Source organism: Gossypium arboreum, chromosome 2 (assembly GCF_025698485.1).
Source record: "Gossypium arboreum isolate Shixiya-1 chromosome 2, ASM2569848v2, whole genome shotgun sequence".
NCBI lineage: Eukaryota > Viridiplantae > Streptophyta > Magnoliopsida > Malvales > Malvaceae > Gossypium > Gossypium arboreum.
Window position 1 is genome coordinate 84,178,689 of NC_069071.1, and position 21,460 is coordinate 84,200,148.

General features: G+C 36.9%; 1 non-coding gene across 1 annotated transcript; it reads left to right on the forward strand.

Moving 5' to 3' along the window:
* The first annotated feature begins 16,821 nt into the window (after positions 1-16,821).
* On the forward strand, positions 16,822-16,928 carry LOC128289552 (small nucleolar RNA R71). Its single transcript, XR_008279197.1, has one exon. It is a non-coding gene; the product is annotated as a small nucleolar RNA R71 (small nucleolar RNA).
* The last annotated feature ends 4,532 nt before the right edge of the window (positions 16,929-21,460 follow it).

Below are 21,460 nucleotides of genomic sequence, written 5' to 3' on the forward strand. Positions count from 1 at the left end.
TCACAACCGCATCATGCACGGTCAACCAATCCAAACCGAGAATAACATCAAATTCATCAAACGGCAAAAGCATCAAGTCCGTCGGAAAATAGGAACCTTGAATTACTAGGAGGCATTTCTTACACACTTTGTCGACAAGCACGTAACGACCCAAGGGATTTGACACCCGAATTACGAACTCAGTAGACTCAATAGGTAAAGTCTTACTGGATGCTAAGGTTTCGCATATATAAGAATGAGTAGAACCAGGGTCAATCAAAGCAATCACATTAGTATCAAAGAGAGTAAAAGTACCGGTAATAACATCTGGCGAGAAAGCATCCTCGCGTGCGCGTATAGCATAAGCCCTAGCAGGAGCATGAGCCTCAGATCTGGTCGTAGCATCTCTAGAACCTCTCTGACCACCACTAGCATTGCCCGTATTTCTAGATGGTCTACCTCGAGCAGTGGTAGCACCCGGTTTCCCACTCTGATTTACATTCTGTTCAGACAACCTTGGGCAATCTTTAATGAAGTGGTCAACTGATCCGCACTTGTAACAGGAGCGGTCATGGAATCTACAACTCCCCGGGTGCCATTTACCACAATACTGACACTCCGTTCTATCTCGACAGTCATTCCCAACACTGGCGACCGAAGTGACTCGTCCACTCACAGGGGGTCGATCACGGTCTCGTATAGAAAAACCCGAAGTGACCCTAGACCGGCCTAAGTCATCTCTAAATTTCTTCGATGACTGTTGAAAGGGCTTTCCTGAAGATCTCTTACGAAACTCCTTTGCTCCCACATCGGCTTTCCTTTTCTCCTTACTGAGCTCCTCGGCTTTGCAAGCTCGCTCGACAAGTACCACAAATTCTCGGATTTCTAAAATGCCAACATACAGCTTTATACCATCATTCAGTCCATCTTCAAAACGTTTACATCACAACTTCGAAGAAATGCATTCTCGCGTCTGGCTAAGCCTCACAAATTTTCGTTCATAGTCAGAACCGACATGGAACCTTGTTTAAGTTCAAGAAATTCCTTCCATTTTTATCCATAAATCTCGGTGATATACTTTTTCCAAACTCGGTTTGAAAGCTCCCAAGTTACTTGCTCTCTGGGCTGTGAAGTCAACGTATTCCACCAATAGTAGGCGAATCACGTAGCAAGGAGATAGTACACTTTAGGCACTCATCGGGTGTGCAAGATAGCTCATCGAGTACCCGGATAGTGTTGTCCAACCAAAATTCAGCTTGCTCTTCATCATCGCTGTTCGTAGCTTTAAATTCAGTAGCCCTGTGTTTTCGGATTCTGTCAACTGGGGGTTTATTTGACCTTATTTGGTCGATTCTTGGAGGTATTGTAGGTGCGGGGGCGGTATTAGTCGGGAATGGAGGTTGTGGAACAGCCGTATTAGTTCGAATGTATTGGTTGAACCAATCATTCATCACGCTATAGAAAGCTTGTCTAGCATCATCATTCAGATTACTAGCAATAGGTTGAGAGTCCGCCGGAGTTGTCCCTTGTGCGGGAACAGGCGCTACACTCTCAAGATCATCAGCTACCGCTCGGTCGGGATCGGGATCCATTACTATAAATAAACACATTTTCAATTGTCAGAAATCACCACACTATCAAATAATCACAAAATGGCATGTATAGCTAGACCCAAACGTATTACGGTAGTCCTAGAATTGACTAAACCGTAGCTCTGATACCAATAGTATTGTAACACCCCGTACCCGAGACCGTTGTCGGAAGCGACCACGAGGTGCTAACAGACATAATTCATGTATGTTCACAGACCATTTTAAATTTCTAGACGAGCTGCCTACTGCATCACTGTCACCTTAAAAATCATATCTCGAGTTCCAAAACTCGAAAACCAGTTCCGTAAATTTTTTCTGAAACTAGACTCATATGTCCATCTACAAATTTTTTTCTAGAATTTTTGGTCGAACCAATTAGTACATTTTATTAGTTGAAGTCTCCCCTGCTTCAGGGTTCGGCTACACTGACCTTCATGCGTTACGACTTGAATATCTCCCTGTACAGGGCTTCAATACTGATTCCATTTGTTTCTATAGAAACTAGACTTGAAAAGGAAACTATACATATATGGAATGACTTCTAATTATCTCTGGTTAATTTATAATTAATTTCCAAAGTCAGATCAGGGGATCCAGAAGTTGCTTTGGGCCTGTTCCATGAAAACTTAAATATCTCATAAAATCTGACTCATATGACCGTTTCGTTTCTTCCATATGAAAGTAGATTCATCAAGGTTCGATTACATAATTTATTCACTATTTAACTCCATTCCTACTATTTTTAGGGATTTTTTGAATTCACACCACTGCTGCTGTCAGCATCTGCCTTTAGGGTAGACTTTACCTATTACATAGTTTCCATGATTTAACTAACCCTTTAGCATATATAGCACAAAACATGATTGTGATTAACCATTCCAACGGCCAATCATTTCCAAGCACATCCACACCTCTCAATAACCATATACATACAAGATTATTATAACATTATGCTCAAAATATGTATATAAGCCATTTTGCCATGGCTATCCAAATTTGTACAATACCGAAAAGTACATGACCAACATCAAAAAGGGTAGACCTATACATGCCATTTCAAAGTTCAACCAAAAGTGTACCAAAAGGGCTTTGATAGTGTGGGCGACTTCGACTTCAATAATCCCGAGTCCGATGGTGACGAACCAAAATCTATAAAGCAGAGATTCAAAGAAGCGGAGTAAGCATTTAATGCTTAGTAAGTTTGAGCCATAAAATTAGACACAACTAAAGTGTAGCATTCATATGGCTAAACAGATAATTTCATATGCACAAATTCTCAATATCATACTTACTTCACATTACCAACCCTTATATTCATACACAAAAGATCAACTTAGCTAAAGGTAGGTAGCTCATTTATCGGTCGAGCAATACTAATTGTAAGGGATCAACTAAATCAATGCATATCTGAGACATACCTCATTCTTTGGGATTTTACGAGTATATTAATTGAAACTATTACAGCAAGGTCGCTCATTCCCAAGCCAAGTACCTTGGATTTAACCGGATATAGCTACTCGCTCGAATGCCTTGGGACATAGCCCAGATATAGTAACTCGCACCAATGCCTTGGGACTTAGCCAGGATATAGTAACTTCGCACAAATGCCTTGGGACTTAGCCGGATATAGTAACTTCGCACAAATGCCTTGGGACTTAACCGGATATAGTAACTTCGCACAAATGCCTTGGGACTTAACCCGGGTATAGTAACTTCGCACAAATGCCTTGGGACTTAGCAGGAACTAGTCACTAGCGCAAATGCCTTGGGACTTAGCCGGTTATCATCCGAATATTCATGCACATATCAATAAATCATGACACATTTATATCTCATTTTCATAATTAGAGTTCAAACACAAGTCACGTATTAAACACTCCCATTTTCGGCTCACTAGCCATATACAAATAGCATGGTTTAGTTTGCTTTATGACACGATCTCTATGCACATACGGCTACCGTCATACGTATAGACTAATTAACTCATCATATAATTCAAGTAGAATCATCATATCACCATATATTTGTTATGCTCATACATCATGACTTAATCAAATCATAAACTAAGTCTCGTTGCTCAAAAACTTACCTCGAATGTTGTCGAACGATTTCGATGGCTATTCGACCACTTTTTCCTTCCCTTTATCGGATTTAGTTCCCTTTTGCTCTTGAGCTAATTCAAACAAATTTAACTTATTAAAGTCTCATTATGCTAGCTTATGGCCGAATATGACAAGGAGTTTGATAGGTCATATGGCCACCTTTAGCTCAAATACAAAATGGTCATACGCATTTTTAATCACATTGAGTAATTTAATACAATTAATCTAACATTTCCTCATGTGCACCTTTATGACCAAAAACACACATCATTAACCTAATATCAATTACTAAGCACTTTAGCAATTTCTCCTTGAGCCGATTATCCAAGTCAAGATAGATTCATCATCATGCTTACCTATAACCGAACACATGCAACACCAATCCATCTATTCATTCATGCGTGCATCTTATTCAAGCATGTATATCTACAACCGAATTCATCATATAAATGACTATGAATTTACTCAAACAATCTCAATACCACACATGGTGCTCAAGCCCTTTTCCAATTTCAAAACTCGGCTAGTACAACTATATACACTAGTAAATCAAACACTAACAATTGTACTTCACCTTACTACCATTTCTCATCCAAATAACGTGAACAACAACCATATTTCTCTTCTACTTCCTACCATGGCCGAATGCATCAAAACACCATACCATTTCAATTTTGGTCATGGTTAAACAAAGAACTTAATGTCTAACTCAAAAATGCTAAAAAGAAAATTCAAAAGTCATCAATCCACCCTCACATGTATCCTTACAAAGCTTCACTTTTAGCATGCAAATGACATCAACACCAATCCACCTTAGCCGAATATCATCTCCATGACATAACAAAGATTTGAACCATGGGCTAGGTAGAACTCAAGCTAACAACTATAAGCATGCATGAATCTCATGGAAAAACATCAACATACCTTAACCTAGATACAAGTATGGCCGAACCTCTTCCTAATCCTCTTCCAAGCCGAACATGAAGCAAGAGAGCATCTTCCTTCTTCCTTCCTCCTTAGAACTTTCGGCCAAAAAATGTAAAAGGATGGACACTTTTTTTTTCTTTGTTTTCATCATTTTCCCTTCCATTATTTTATTACCATGCTCCTTATTTTATCATTCCTCCCATGAAACACCAACATAACATGTTTATGACATGTTTTGCCCATCACACTTTGTCCACCCTATTTGTCATGGCCGGCCACTACTAATTAGGGGGGAAATTGACATGCAAGTCCACCCTTTTTATTACATGCACTGATAGATCCTTATGTTTTGACCTACCACATTTCAAAAGTGTCACACATAAGTCCTATTGACTAAATTCACATGCAATTTACTAAATTGAAGCTTAAAACTTTCACACCTTCATATTCACATATTTTAGACAATAAATATCATATTCAAATAATTTGGTGACTCGGTTTAGCGGTCCCGAATCCGCTTTCCGACTAGGGTCACTTTAAGGCTGTCACAATTAACCCACTCATGCCATGAAAACCCTACCTCCACGATTAAACCTTAGTAAACCCTTTTAAGCCTAACAAGCCATTCCTTGTATTAACCTTAATATTAACCCTTAACCCATTATTGTTGAAATCCCCTAAATTAAATTGATCCCTATTTTTGTCGAGATTTGAGTTGAAGAAATTGCTTAGCTATGTCTTGTTTGTAATAAGTTAGCTTATGTTATTTAACTTGCTCTAAATAAAAAAAAAAACAAAAAAAAACTATGTATACACATTAGTAATTCCATATTCTGAGAAGAGGCTTTGTTGTACGCAAGTGTTATCAACTATTTTTCTAGTTAGGCAATTTTTCAATTCAATCTCGATTCTAACCCTTTCTTTCAGCTTGTGACCACACCCCCTAACCAAGCCTCACTACAACCCTCAAAGACCTTTTGATTGATGTATCATCTTAAATTATAGTGGTGGAGATTTGATTTTCATGCAAGCCTATGGTAATGACTTTTCATTATTGACTATTGAGTGCTTCAATTATTGTCCTTAAACACCTCTAGTGATTTGAGTGAATCTTTAGTGAGCATGTGATACTCTGTAATATTCTGAATCAAAGGTAATTACTCAGATGAGGGGAGACACCTATGTTTGCATAATTAAATACTCAACTTGGAGTGTTTGAAAGTTTTATGTTCTTTTAGTTGAATTCTCAATGTAAGATTACCTACGAATTATTTTGAGATATTATCGATAGAAATTGTAAGTTGGGAAGAATTTATTTTGATTATGAGTTGAGGATTTTGCTTGAGGACAAGCAAATGCTTAAGTATGGATATTTGATAAACCGTAATTTATACATATTTTTACCCCATGTTTAACGCATTTTATGGATGATTTTCCATTAGAATTGGTGAATTCGATGCTCCTAATGCTTTAATTTCATGTTTTATACTTAGGAGAGCATAGAAGAGCGAAAGGAATGAGAAACAGGCCAAAAAATAGAGAAAATGGGCCAAAGTACGAAATCACCATGGCCTAGACCTCCTCACACAGGCAGACCACACGGCCGTGTCAATTTGACAGGCTTGAGCACGGCCTGAAGTAATCGCACACGGACGTGTCCCTGCCAAGCCCAAGTTGAGTCTAATTCAGAAAAGGCTAATTTTAAGGGTTCTTAGGCATTCCAAAGCCTATAAATGCACCCTAGAAGAGGAGAAAAGGGACACACAGAATAAGGAGTAAGGAATTACTCCAAGGAAGCTGATTGATTCATCTCAGAAGCCAGATTCATCATCAAGACTGAAGATCTCTCCTCAATTCCCCTTTAGGAGTTTTGGGTTTTTTTATTTTTTGTATTCTTTATTATTCTAATATGTTATCTTATTTAGTTATAAACTAAATCCCCTAAATACCTAAGGGGAATGAAACTTAAGACGAATCTTGTTATTATTTTCTGAATTGTATGATAAATATTTAACTTGTTCTTAATTATGTGTTCTTAATTCTTGTTTTGATATCGTAGGATACTGATTCAAGATAAGCTCTTATTCAGAGGAGGAATAGGCCCTGTCTAAGAGTACATTTGTCATAATTAAGTGGAGTTGATTGCATGCCTAGACATAGGGTGACAAGATTTTGCCGGATTAGGGTGAAACCTAATAAGGGGATCCATAGATCGAGTTAATGCAACCCTAGGGTGTTAATTAGAGAAAGGTATCAATTATTCAATCTAGGGATTAGACGTTATTAGTCTTGAATAGGGATAATAACATAACTTAGGGATCTCTACGGAACAAGTTAAATGAATAAATCATCCGATTTAGAGCCAGAATAACAAATACAGTCTAGGTGGATTTTTCCTTAGGTATTGTCTTAATTCAATTGATTTTCCCAAAAGCAATTCCCCAATTCTATTTTTTGTGAGTTCTTAGTTTAGATAATTAGTTAGTTAAAACAAAACCCTATTATTCTTAGGCTAGATAATAAAAAGAGAGTCATTACTAGTACTTTTAGTTCCTTTGGGTTCGACAATCCGGTCTTGCTAAAACTATTCTACTGCTCGATAGGTACACTTGCCTACATCACGATAATAGTTAGTTTCAAGAATGAATAATTATAAATATTTAAAACCTATCACGAAATCACGCGATCATCAGGGAACACGGGCGTGCCTTATGGCCGTGTATACAAAGCAGTAACCTCTTAAGATCACACGGTTAAGACAGATGGACGTGTCATATAACAGTGGGCTTAAGTCAGTAGCCAGCTAAGTATCACATGGCTATGGCACACGGCCATGTCTGTTGGCCGTGTGTAAAAGTCAGTATGTATACTGTGTTTTGGCATGGATGGACCTCATAGGCGTGTCTGGTGCCCGTGTAAGGCACATGGCCTTATCACACGGGCATGTGACCTCAACAGAATTGAAATTTTTTTTCTAAGTTCTGAAAATTCTAAATGTATTCGGTTTAGTCCCGACCTTTTCTAAAAGTATGTCTTAGGTCTTGGAGACCTCTATAAAGGATTAATTATTGATTTGTTTATGCATTAATATTATGTGATATACGTGATTCTGTATTGATCTGTAATGTTCTGTCTGTCTAATAATGCCCCTTATCTATTTCGGCGGTAGTTGCGAGATAGGGGTAGTACAGTTGTATATTTGGTATATGGCATGTATAAGCTAGTGTCATTTTGGTATGTTTTGTGTTGTGGTTAGCCATGAGTCTTGGCTTGTAAATATTAGTATGTATAACCTCTTAAGTTGGCCTAATTGGTATGTTTGATAAGTAAGAAATGTGATGTTTATAATGTTCATGTGATTGTTTAAATGTGGGATGGTGAATTGGCAAGTTTTGTGGTATGAAATAGGTGATAAGATGATTAGATTATACTTTTGAAACTTATGTGATTTTTAATGATTTTGGTATATTTAGGTTCTAGAAGTGAGTAGTGAAATGGATGATATTTGGATGTTATGCAATATGTATGAAATGGTTGATTTGGTTACCTATAAATGATGCAAAAATGTTGTGGTTTTGGTATGATTGAGATAGGTGGGAGATGTAGCTTAAACCAAGCGTAATTTCACCCCACACGGTTGAGCATACGAGCATGTGTCTCGACTGTGTGTCTATTGTGATTTAGTTATTCAAGTCAGTCTAGAGCATGGCCTGGACACACGTGTGTGTCTGGTGGCCGTGTGAGGCACACAGCCTTGATACGTGGGCGTGCGTGGCCTTCATTAAAACTTTAGTTTTTTTTATCTATGTATGCCAATTTTTGTCCATGAAAACCTAATGGTCTTATTACCGTTTAAGTACCTCTACTTCAATTATACTCTTCAATTTAATCCTTTAGCATCTAATGTCAACTTTTGCAATTAAGCCCTAGTAGGTAAATTAAGCATGCTATCCATAAAATTTTCCATTGATACTCTAACACATGTATCTAACCACATGGTAAACTATAAAAATTAATCGGAATAAACTTTTCTATCTTGGATTCGTGGTTTCTCAGCCACTGTTTTGTTTAGCCCCTATTTTGGGATGCTGCATTTTTCCCTCCTTTAGGTATTTTCGTCCTTGAAAATCTTACCTGTGAAAAGATTTGGATACTGTTTTCGCATAACCTCTTCAGGCTCCTACATAGCCTCGTTTACCCCATGCCTATTCCATAATACTTTCACAAGTGTAATACTTTTGTTCCTTAGTTGTTTGACCTCTCGAGCTAAAATTTTTACCGGTTCTTCACCATAAGTCATATCTTCCTGAATCTCAACCTCTGTCTATGAAATCACATGTGAAGGATCAGAACGGTAACAACGTAACTTGGACACATGGAACACATCATGAATCTTCTCTAACTCTGGAGGCAAAGCTAACCGATATGCTAATGATCCAACTCTTTCAATCACCTTAAACGGTCTAATAAAACGTGGACATAGTTTTCCTTTCTTGCCAAATCTAAAGACTTTTTTCTACGGAGATACTTTCGAGAACACTTTGTCACCAACTTGATACTCAGTCTCTTTTCTCTCCAAGTCTGTATAAGACTTCTGTCTATCTGAAGCTGCTTTCAAGCAATCTCTGATTACTTTTACTTTCTCTTCAGTTTCTTTAACTAAATCAATGTCGTTAATCTGATTTTCTTTAAGCTCTGTCCAATACAAAGGTGTGCGGCATTTACGTCCATACAAAGCTTCATAAGGTGCCATTTTCAAACTCAACTGGTAACTATTATTATAAGCAAACTCTACCAATAACAAATATTTCCCCCAACTACATTGAAATTCTAAGACATAACATTTGAACATATCCTCAAGTATCTGAATAACTCTCTCTGATTGACTATCGGTCTGAGGATGGAAAGCTGTACTAAAACTGAACTTTGTGCCCAAATCTTCCTGTAACTTCTTCCAAAATAGTGAAGTGAATCTCGGGTTTCTATTTAAAATAATCGATAACGGTACTCCATGTATTCTGACTATCTCTAAAATATATAACTCAGCCAACTTTTCAAGTGAATAATCCATACGAATTGGAATAAAATGAGCCAACTTCGTTAGCTTATCAATCACAACCTATACTGTACCTTTCTTTCTCGCTGTCAACGACAATCCTGTCACAAAATCCATGGCAACTTGGTCCCATTTTCACTTAGGAACTAACACAGGCTATAATAAACCTGAAGGTTCCTAATTTCGACTTTTACTGCTGACAAATCAAGCATCTAGAAACAAACTCTAAGATATCTCTCTTCATTCTTACCCAGCAATACATTTTCTTCAAACCATTATACATCTTTGTACTACCTGGATGAATAGACAAAGAACTACTATGTGCTTCCTCTAAAATCTTTCGAATAAGCTCATCATTATTTGGTACACATATCCAATTTCTAAACATTAAACAACCGTCAGAACTGATCTGAAAATCTGACTCTATATCCGACTCACACTGAGCTCTTTTGGCTTATAGCTCACTGTCATCTTTCTAAACTTCACAAATTTCTTCAAGAAACATTGGCTTAGCTTGTAATTTGGCTAAGATAGAACCATCATCCGATAAGGTTAAACTAGTTTTAAAAGCTCTTAATGCAAATAAAGATTTTCTACTCAAAGTATTAGCAACTACGTTTTCCTTACTCAGGTGATAATCTATCACTAGTTCATAATCTTTAATCAAATCTAACCATATTCTTTGGCTCAAGTTCAAATCTTTTCGAGTCATCAAGTATTTCAAACTTTTATGATCAATAAATATCTGACACTCCTCACCATACAAGTGATGTCTCCAGATTTTCAATGCAAATACAATGGCAGCTAGTTCTAAATCATGTATCAGATAATTTTTCTCATGTGGCTTTAGCTAAATAGAGGCATAAGAAATTACCTTTCCTTCCTACATAAGTACACAGCCTAGTCCATTCAAGGATGCATCACTGTAAATCACAAACTCTTTACTCGGTTCTGGTTGTACTAAGACAGAAGCTTCAGTCAACAATGCCTTTAACTTATCAAAACTCTGCTGACACTTTTCAGTCCATTCAAACTTGACATCTTTTTGTAGCAATCTTGTCAATAGAGTAGCTATCATGGAAAACCCCTCTACAAATCGTCTATAATAACCGCGGAGACCAAGAAAACTTCTGACCTCTGATACATTCCTGGGATCCTTCCAATCAACAATGGCTGAAATCTTGCTCGGATCAACTCTAATACCTTCACCTGAGACAATATGTCCAAGAAAACCAACTTCCCATAACCAGAACTCACTTTTGCTAAACTTGGCATAAAGTTGATTATCTCTCAAAGTGTGTAAAACTATTCTCAAATGCACTGAATTCTGAGTCTTATCATGAGAATAAATCAAGATATCACCAATGAACACAACTACAAATTTATCCAAGTAACATCTAAAAATTCAATTCATTAAGTCCATGAAAATGGCAAGAGCATTTGTCAAGCCAAATGGCATCACAAGGAACTCATAATGGCCATACCTAGTCCGGAAAGTAGTCTTCGGAACATCTGACTCTTTATCTCGCAACTGATAATATCCAGATCACAAATCTATCTTGGAGAACATAGTAGATCCCTTCAATTGATCAAAAAAATTGTCAATTCTAGGCAGTGGATAATTGTTCTTAATAGTCATCTTATTAAGTTGCCGATAATCTATGCAAAATCTCATCGAACCATCTTTCTTTTTCACAAATAGCACTGATGCACCCTATGGTAAACAATTAGGTCTTGCAAAGCCTTTCTCTGTTAGTTTCTACAACTGAACTTTCAATTCTCTCAATTCCATTGGAGCTATTCTATAAGGAGCAATATAAATGGGTGTTGTACCCGGAGCCAATTCAATACCAAACTCAACTTCTCTGATACGAGGCAAACCTGGTAGTTCTTCTGGAAACACATTTGAAAACTCACATACCACAGGCACTGATTCAATTTTCAACTTTGGATCTTTAGTATTCAACACAAAAGCAAGATAAGCTTCATATCCTTTTCTCAAGCATTTTTGAGCAAACATAACAGAAATCATGGCAATTGAACTATTTGACTCATCTGAATTAACCAGAAGAATTTCACCATTTTTGCATTTCAACTCAATGAATTTCTTTCCACAATTCACTATCACGTCATGCGCAGTCAACCAATCCATACCAAGAATCACATCAAACCCATCAAATAGCAATAGCATGAGATCGGCCGAAAAATAGTAACATCTAATCATCAAAGGCAATTTTTACATACTTTGTCTACTAATACATACTGATCCAATGGATTCGATACTTTCATCAAAAATCCTGTAGACTCTATGGACACGTTCATACTAGGTATTAATTTCATGCAAACATAGGAGTGGGTTAAACTCGGATCAATCAAAGCAATAACATTAACATTATGAAGAGAAAATGTACCCGTAATTACATCGGGGAAGGATGCCACTTCACGAGCACGAATAGCATAGGTCCTTGCACGCACTCTAACATTTGGTCTTGCTGCTGAATCTCTAGATGCACCTCTACCTGCCCGTATTCCTGAACTTCTCTGAGGTCTGCCTCTAACGAGGGCATTGCCTGATCTTACACTCGGTATTACTTCTCTTTTAACCATCTCAGGACACTCCAAAATGTAATGATCCGATGCACCACATAGGAAACAACCAGTCTCAGTTGCTCGACATTGACCTAGATGATGTCGACCACATTAAGGACACTCGGGTCTATTGGGTTGAATACTGCCAACACTCACAATTGAAATGTTCTGAGCTTTCTGACCCATAAATCTTCTACTTCTGTTTCAATTAGAATACCCTGCTAAAAAAATTGGATCTCGTAGAGAACCCTCTAGGCCTCTTGGATGTAGACTAAAATGACTTGCTTATCTATTTTTTCTTTATGTCTTGCATCTCAATTTCAGCTTTACCCTTTCCTTTAAGCAACTTCTCTGCCTTATATGCTCTTTCAACTAAAATAACAAACTCTTTTATTTCTAAGACATTGACTGATAGTCGAATATCATCATTGAGCCCATCTTCAAATCTCTTGCACATAATAGCTTCAATAGACAATCACTCTCGAGCATAATTACTAAGTCTGACAAATTCATATTCATTTTCAGTCACTGTCATCTTACCCTGCTTTAGTTCAAGGAATTGTTTTCTTTTTTGATCGATGAACCTTTGACTAATGTATTTCTTACGGAACTCCTCTAGAAAGAAATCCCAAGTAACCCTCTCTTTCGGTACTACTGACACAAGTGTCATCCACCAATGGTAGGTCTGGTCTCGTAAAAGTGATACAACACACTTCATGCACTCTTCAGGTGTGCAGGATAACTCATGAAAGACCATGATAGTATTCTTGAGCCAAAACTCAGCTTTCTCTGCATCGTCATCTTTAGTAGCCCAAAACTCTTCGGCCCCTTGTTTTCTAATTTTATCAACTGGTGGCTTCTCTCCTCTGACTGTATCTATGAGTGGGGAAGCTACATGGGTAGTCTGAGGATCATGAGGGGGTGGAGGTCTAACAGCCGGATTCGTACGAACGAACTCAGCAAACCATTCATTCATAGCTTGGAAGAAGGCTTCTCGAGCCCTTCCTTCCTGACTAACTGTAACGGGCCTTTCACTACTATTTGGTGGCACCGTCCCTTCTGTGGGAACGGGTGCGTTACTTTCTAAATCATCTACACCAACTCATTCGGGATCCATAACTATAAAAGAAAAACATTTTAAAATCGTCAAGAGTCGTCACACTATCAAAATATAAGTATGGCATGTATAGCTAGACTCTTACTCATACTAAATACTTCGAGAACCTACTAAACTCTTGCTCTGATACTAATAAGTCGAGCACGAGGCGTTACCAGACTTATCTTCCTTGTTCGAGGTATAATTTTTTTTACTTTTAAAAATTAATTCGCTAGCATTCATCCAATAAATCCCTAAAAAGGGCTTTCGAGGCCCTAAAACGTGCAATTGAAACGGTTCGAGACCAAACCGATATTATTAAAAATTTTCCAATTACTTACACAAAATAAAATTATTTATTTCACTATTCATAATAAAACTGTCCATTTGCATAACAGTCACTAAATTAATTATAACTCGAGTTACAAAACTCAAAATTTAAATCCGTAAATTTTCCCTGAAACTAGACTAAATAAGATTTAATTTTATATCTCATTCACCATTTAATTCAATTTCTACAATTTTTAGTGATTTTTCAAAACCATGTCACTGCTGTTGTTTCCTAACTATTCCATGGCCAACTCTTACTCCATAATTTCTTTGCATCAAACCTCATTTAGGCATACATAATACCATAACATGTTCTTATTTAGCTATATCATAAGCTAATCATTACCAAGTATTCACATGCTATTCTTTAATCATATCATAAGGACATACACACAAAATAGCCAAGTCCCTATACATGCCATTACTTAAAAGTATTTCTAGTCTCAAAATATCGAGATAGCTTGTTGATAGTGTAAGGTAATCTCCGACGTCCTTAAGATTTTTCGAGTTGGCTTTGCGATACTATAAAAAAGAGAGAAAAGAAAGGTAGTAAGCATAAAGCTTAGTAAGTTTGCATGTAAATAAATAACAACATTCTAAATGAATTATCAAGATAACTTGAGCCTTTTGAATATGGACTTATCTTACCTTCCCTTTGGTACACTCTTTAAATTTTCTGTTGAACCACTTGGAATACTAAGGATACACGAGTACCTTTCCTTTTTAAACTTACCATTTCCATGTCTTGACATGGTCTTACGTGGTATCCTTGCCTTATGAACTCACTATTGCCATGCCTTGGCATGGTCTTACATGGGATCTTTACCTTATGGTAGTTTATCAATGTCATGTATTGACATGGTCTTACATGATTTTCATGCCTTGTAAAACATACCAATGCCATGCCTTGGCATGGTCTTACTTGGTATCCATAAACCCTAATGTCATGACATTTGTATCTTACAGATTCCTAAGGTTCAACCGGGACTTTTAAGTATCATTTCTCTGCCAATTCTTGCTTGAATCATCAAGGAATAAATTTACAAAATTAATATATAGATGATGAAAAATAACATCATTAATTATAAATAATAAAACATTGCATTTATTTACCGCAAACTTACCTCGATACAAAATACGATCAAATATTTTGATTTAGTCTTCAACCTTTTTCTTTCCTCAGTCTAACCTTGAATTTCGTTCTTCTTGATCTATAATAGAAAATTTAACTTATTTAGTATTCACATTTATCAAAACAGTCCTTAACTCTAACTTTGGAAAAATTATGATTTTTCCACTAAACTTTTGCATATTTACACTTTTCCCCAAGGCTCGGAAATGAAACTTTATCCCTAATTCTTATGTTTTATGACATGCTAATCACTTATTTACGTACGGCAACATCAAATTCCCACTCTAACATGTACTTATGACCATTAGGTATTTTTACAGATTATGTCATTTTACTCGTTTTCGCTTAAAATCGCTTAGCTCAAGTTGTTTAACATACTTTCAAGCTTCATATTCTACCATAAAACATCAAAATAAACACATTTTACCTATGGGTATTTTTCCAAATATGAACCCTAGGTTAAATTATTGCTAGAATAAGCTTAGAAGCTTGAAAGCTTGACAAAACCCTAGCTATGAAGAACCCTTGAATTTTTTTCCTAATGAAGAAGATGGGCACATTTTTCCATCTTTTTCCCTTTTTTAATCTTTTAATTACCAAATGACTAAAACACCCCTCATTAAAACTTTAGTTATTTTTATGTATGTATGTCCATTTTTGTCCATGAAAACTAATGGTCTAATTACCATTTAAGGACCTCTACTTCAATTATACTCTTCAATTTAATCCTTTATCATCTAAAACTCATTTTGATAAACTTTTGCAATTAAGCCCTAGTAGGTAAATTAAGCATGCTATCTATAAAATTTTTCATCGATACTCTAACACATGCATCTAATCACACGGAAAATTATAAAAATTAATTAGAATAAACATTTCTATCTCAGATTCATGGTTTTGCAACCATTTTTCTGTTTAGACCCTATTTTGGGATGTTACGAGAGATTTGGGGAGTGGATCATGGAATGAGGGAGTCGTGGTGCCGAAATGGGATTCTCCTCAACCATTTGGCTTGTCTTTGGTGTCCCTAGCCATTCGGCCATGCTTTTCCCCATTTTTCGAATCCCTTGAGGTCATTTTGCCAAATCTATTTTTGCTACTTTCTCGAATTCTTCCCTTTTTCTCCTCTTTTCTTTCCTCAATCATCTATTTTTCTACTATTTGCACTAGGGGTTTGGGTTGTTGTTCCTGCTATTTCATCCTCTTTACTATCTGCTCATCTTTATATCTCTTTTACAGTTATTAACCTTTGTCGAACTCGTGTTCTTCCCCTCTCCCAATTGGTCCTTAACATTTACCTTCTCCTTTTGTCACTAGCTGAATACCCCTTTTCTCTTCTCTCTTTATTCCTTCGGGTTTTATCGAGTTCCCCTTACATTCTTAAAACAGAATATTTTCTTCCCTTCCCCCCTTTTGCTTTTGGTTTCTCTCAAAAAGGGGGATCGCCTTTGGTGTTTCTCTGTTCCATTAGCCGAATATTTGGTTTTTCCAATCCTTCCTGTTCTGTCGACTTTTCTTCTCCTAAGCAGTGGGTTCTATCCAGCACAAGTTGCTGTCGATTGGTAAGTATTTTGGTAAGGGCAGAAGTTTTGTTTCAAGCGTTGTGAGTAATGTTGTTATTTGTTAATTTGTTAAGGTTCTAATCATTTGTTATGTCAAATGTTATTTTGACAATGCCAAATTGTGTTGAACTTGGTCTACCAGAGGAGTGATAGGCTACATCAGTTGAAGCAATGGAAGTAAGTAATACTAAATGCCATCGTTTGGGGATTGTTTTTGGTAGGGTTGGTTCTGAGCATGACTAATGTTGGTCATGGACGTTATAAACGCATGCTATTTTTGTTGGCTTTGTCCTCATGACTTGCCACTGATAGTTATTCAATGACATCTCCTCTATAAACTCATAGGCATCTTCCGGTGTTTTATTATTCATGGTTCTGCCAGCAGCTGCGTCAACCATTTGCCGAGTCGAAGGATTCAGACCATTGCGGAATGTTTGTACTTGAAGCCAAAGTGGTAACCCATGGTGAGGGCACCTTCTCAAAAGATTATTGTATCTTTCCCATGTATCGTAGAGTGTTTCTAAATCCATCTGCACAAAGAAAGAGATATCATTACGTAATTTAGTCGTTTTAGTCAGCAAAAAATATTTTAGTAAGAATTTTTCGGTTATTTGTTCCCAAGTAGTAATTGACCCTCGTGGTAATGAGTTCAACCACTGTTTAGCTTTGTTCCTTAATGAAAAAGGGAATAACCAAAGACGAATGGCATCATCAGAAATGCCATTGATTTTAAATGTATCATAAAATTCTAGAAAGTTTGCTAAGTGAGCGTTGGGATCTTCATCCTGCAAACCATCAAACTGAACAAATTGCTATATCATTTGAATAGTGTTAGCTTTTAATTCAAAAGTATTTGCAGCTACAGTACGTCTAACTATGCTAGATTCAATTCCTGTTAAAGAAGGTTTAACATAATCATACATAGTGCGTAGAGTAGGATTTTGATTAACCGCAATTGCAGGAGGTGGCTGATTGCCTTGGTTTTCAGCCATCTCTTCTATTGGGGGTTAAGTATCGTCTTCTTGCTCGTTCTCTATGTATCATAAGCTTCTCCTTATTTCTCTTTGATTTCTGCGAACTGTATGATCGATTTTTTCTTCAAAAAGTAATGGTCCTGACGGGTTTCTTCTAGGCATAAACTATAAAAATCTGCCAAGAGAAGGAAAAAGTAAATTAATAAATAATAATGATAATAAAATTAAATTAAATTGCAAGAAAAATAAATGGCTAAAGTAATAAAAACTGAGCGTTCCAAATATTTCAGTTCCCCGTAACGGTGCCAAAAACTTGATCGTGTGATTTTGTGATAGGTTTTAAATATTTATAATTACTCATTCTTGAACTAACTATTATCGCGATGTAGGCAAGTGTACCTATCGAACAGTAGCATAGTTTTAGAAAGACCGTATTGTCGAACCCAAAAGAACTAAAAGCACTAGTAATGACTGTCTTTTTATTATCTAGCCTAAGAATAAAGGGGTTTTGTTTTAATTAACTAATTATATAAACTAAGAACGCACAGAGAAAAGAATTGGGGAATTGTTTTTGGGGAAAATCGATTGACTTAAGGCAATACCTAAGGAAAAATCCACCTAGACTTTACTTGTTATTCTAGCTCCGAATTGGACGATTTATTCATTCAACTTGTTCCGTAGAGATCCCTAAGTTATGTTATTATCCCTATTCAAGACTAATAACATCTAATCCCTAGATTGAATAACTGAGACTTTTCTCTAATTAACACTTTAGGGTTGCATTAACTCGATCTATGGATCCCCTTATTAGGTTTCACCCTAATCCGGCAAAATCTTGTCACCCTATTTCTAGGCGCACAATCAACTTCGCTTAATTATGATAAATGTACTCTTAGCCAGGGTCTATTCCTCCTCTGAATAAGACTTATCTTGAATCAGTATCCTGGGATATCAAAACAAGGATTAAAAACACATAATTAAGAACATGTTAAATATTTATCATATGATTCAGAAAATAATAACAAGATTCATCTTAGGTTTCATTCCCCTTAGGTATTTAGGGGATTTACAAAACATCTCAGAAGAATATAGAATATAAAACATAAAGAAAACCCAACACTCCTGAAGGGAAATTGAGAGAGATCTTCAGTCTTGATGATGAATCCAGCTTCTGAGATGGATCAATCGGCTTCCTTGGAGTAATTCCTTACTCCCTATTCTCCGTTCCTCTTTTCTTCTTCCTCTAGGTTGTATTTATAGGATTTGGGATGCCTAGAAGCCCTCAAAATTAGCCTTTTCCGAATTGGACTCAACTTGGGCTCAGCAGGGACACGCCCGTGACACACGCCCATGTTCGATTACTTTAGGATATGCTTGAGCCTGCTAGATTGACACGGCCGTGTGGTCTGCCCGTATGAGGAGGCCCAGGCCATGTTGATTTCGTACTTTGGCCCATTTTCTCCGTTTTTGGCCAGTTTCTTGTTTCTTTCGCTTTCCTATGCTCTCCTAAGTATAAAACATGAAATTAAAGCATTAGGAGCATCAAATTCACCAATTCTAATGAGGAATCTTCCATAAAATGCATTAAACATGAGGTAAAAATATGTATAATTTACGGTTTATCAACTTTGCATACAACTGTTTATCTCGCAAAGTCTGTAACACAAGTCTCAAATGTTCAGCATGTTTGGATTCATTATGGGAATAGATTAATATGTCATCTATGAATACAATCACAAACAGATCTAAATATTGTCTGAATAACTGGTTCATCAAATCCATGAAAATAGCAGGTGCATTAGTAAGTCCAAAAGGCATAACTAGAAACTCATAGTGTCCGTACCTCGTTTAGAAATCAGTCTTTGGCACATCAGAGTCTTTAACTCTCAACTGATAGTAGACCCCTTTCAGCTGATCGAACAGGTCGTCAATCCATGGCAACTGAGATTTATTCTTTATAGCCATCTTATTGAGCTGTCTATAGTCGATACTCATTTTCATAGTTCCGTCTTTCTTTTTTACAAATAAAACTAGTACACCCTAGGGAGTTCGCGCGAAACCTCTATCTGTCAACTCTTGCAACTGAGCTTTCAATTTTTTTAATTCAGTAGGTGCCATTCTGTACAGAGCTATCGATATCGGAGTCGTCCCCGGCACTAACTCAATACCAAACTCTACTTCTTGGATAGGTGGAAAACCCGACAATTCTTCAGGAAACACATCTGGATACTCGCACACAACTGGTACTAATTCTTTCGCTCACTTTACTATCAAGCACATACACAAAGTAAGCTTCACAACCCTTCCTCACATATTTTTGAGCTAATATCGAAGATATCACTACCAGTAAATCATTCAGATCATTAGATTCAATCTGATTAATCTCATCATTCTGGCACCGTAAATCAATAATCTTTCTTTTGCAATTTACGACAGCATCATGCAAAGTCAACCAGTCCATACCCAGAATTATATCGAACACATAAAATGGAAACAACATCAAATCAGCTGAAAAACACGAATACTCAAATCATCAAACGACAATTTTTACACACTTTGTCAACCAAAACATACTGGCCCAAGGGGTTCGATACTCTAATCACAAACACAGTAGACTCAATAGGCAAAGTCCTACAAAACACTAAGGTCTCACACAGATAAAAATGAGTCGAACCAGGATCAATTAATGAAATTACACTAGTATCATAGAGAGTGAATGTACAAGTAATAACATCTGGGGATGAAGCCTCCTCACAAGCTCGAATGGAAAAAGCTCTAGTAGGTGCACGAGCCTCAAATCGAACTGCTGTGTATTTAGTTCCACTCTAACTATTACACGCATTACCCGTATTTTTGGGTGGTCTACCTCGAGCTAACATGTTACTCAGTCTCGCATTATGTACTATGTTTTGTTCAGCTAACTCAGGGTATTCACGAATGAAATGATCCATCGATCCACATTTAAAACAGGCCCAATCAAGCAATCTACAACTGTCGAGATGTCTTTTACCACAATGTTTGCACTCTGGTTGATTTGATCTAACATTATCAACACTAGCTACTGAGGTAGCTTTCGAATTTGTAGGTGGTCCATCCCGATCACATCTAGTATAACCCGCAGTAGCCTTTGAACGGCTAGAATAATCTCAGAATCTCTTTGATGCCAACTGAAATGACTTACTCGATGGTCTCTTACTTAATTCTCTAGCTTCAAAGTTAGATTTTCTTTTCTCTTTCCTAAGCTCTTAGGCTTTGCATGCTCGCTTAACCAGTACTACGAACTCTTTTATTTCCAGAATGCCAACTAGCAATTTAATGTCTTCATTTAACCCGTCTTTGAATCTCTTACACATTATAGCTTTAGCCGATACATATTCATGGGCATATCTGCTGAGTCTCACAAATTTTCGCTCATATTTTGTCACGATCATACGACCCTGTTTAAACTCTGGAAATTTTTTGCGTTTCTGGTCGATAAACCTCTAGCTGATGTATTTCTTACAGAACTCAATCTAAAAGAACTCCCAAGTCACCCATTCTTTTGGAACCACCGATACTAGTGTATTCCACCAATGATATGCGATGTCTCGTAGCAAGGATATGGCATATTTTAAACATTCATCAAGGTTACAGGATAATTCATCAAACACGCAAATAGTATTATCAAGCCAGAATTCAGCTCGTTTAACATCATCATCATTAGTGGCTCTGAATTCCTCATCCCCATGTTTTCTGATTTTATCAACAGGGGGCTTATTCAATCTCAATGGATCAATCACTTAAGGTATAACAGGTATGAGAGGAGGATTAGTCGAGGGTAGAGGCTGTTGTGCAGCTGGATTTATCCGGATATACTGAGTAAACCAATCATTCAACATTTGGTGAAAGGCTTCTTTAGCCTCTCCCTCTTGGTTACTTGAAGTCGGTCGAGAATCAACCGGCGCTGTCCCTTGCGCGGGAGTAGGCACTATACTCTTGACATCATCAACTACAGCTCTATGGGATCCATTTACTATATGAAAACACATTTTCAAATGTCAGAAATCATCACACTATCACAGTATAAAATATGACATGTATAGCTAAACTCACACGCGCTACGTTAGTTCTACAATCAACTA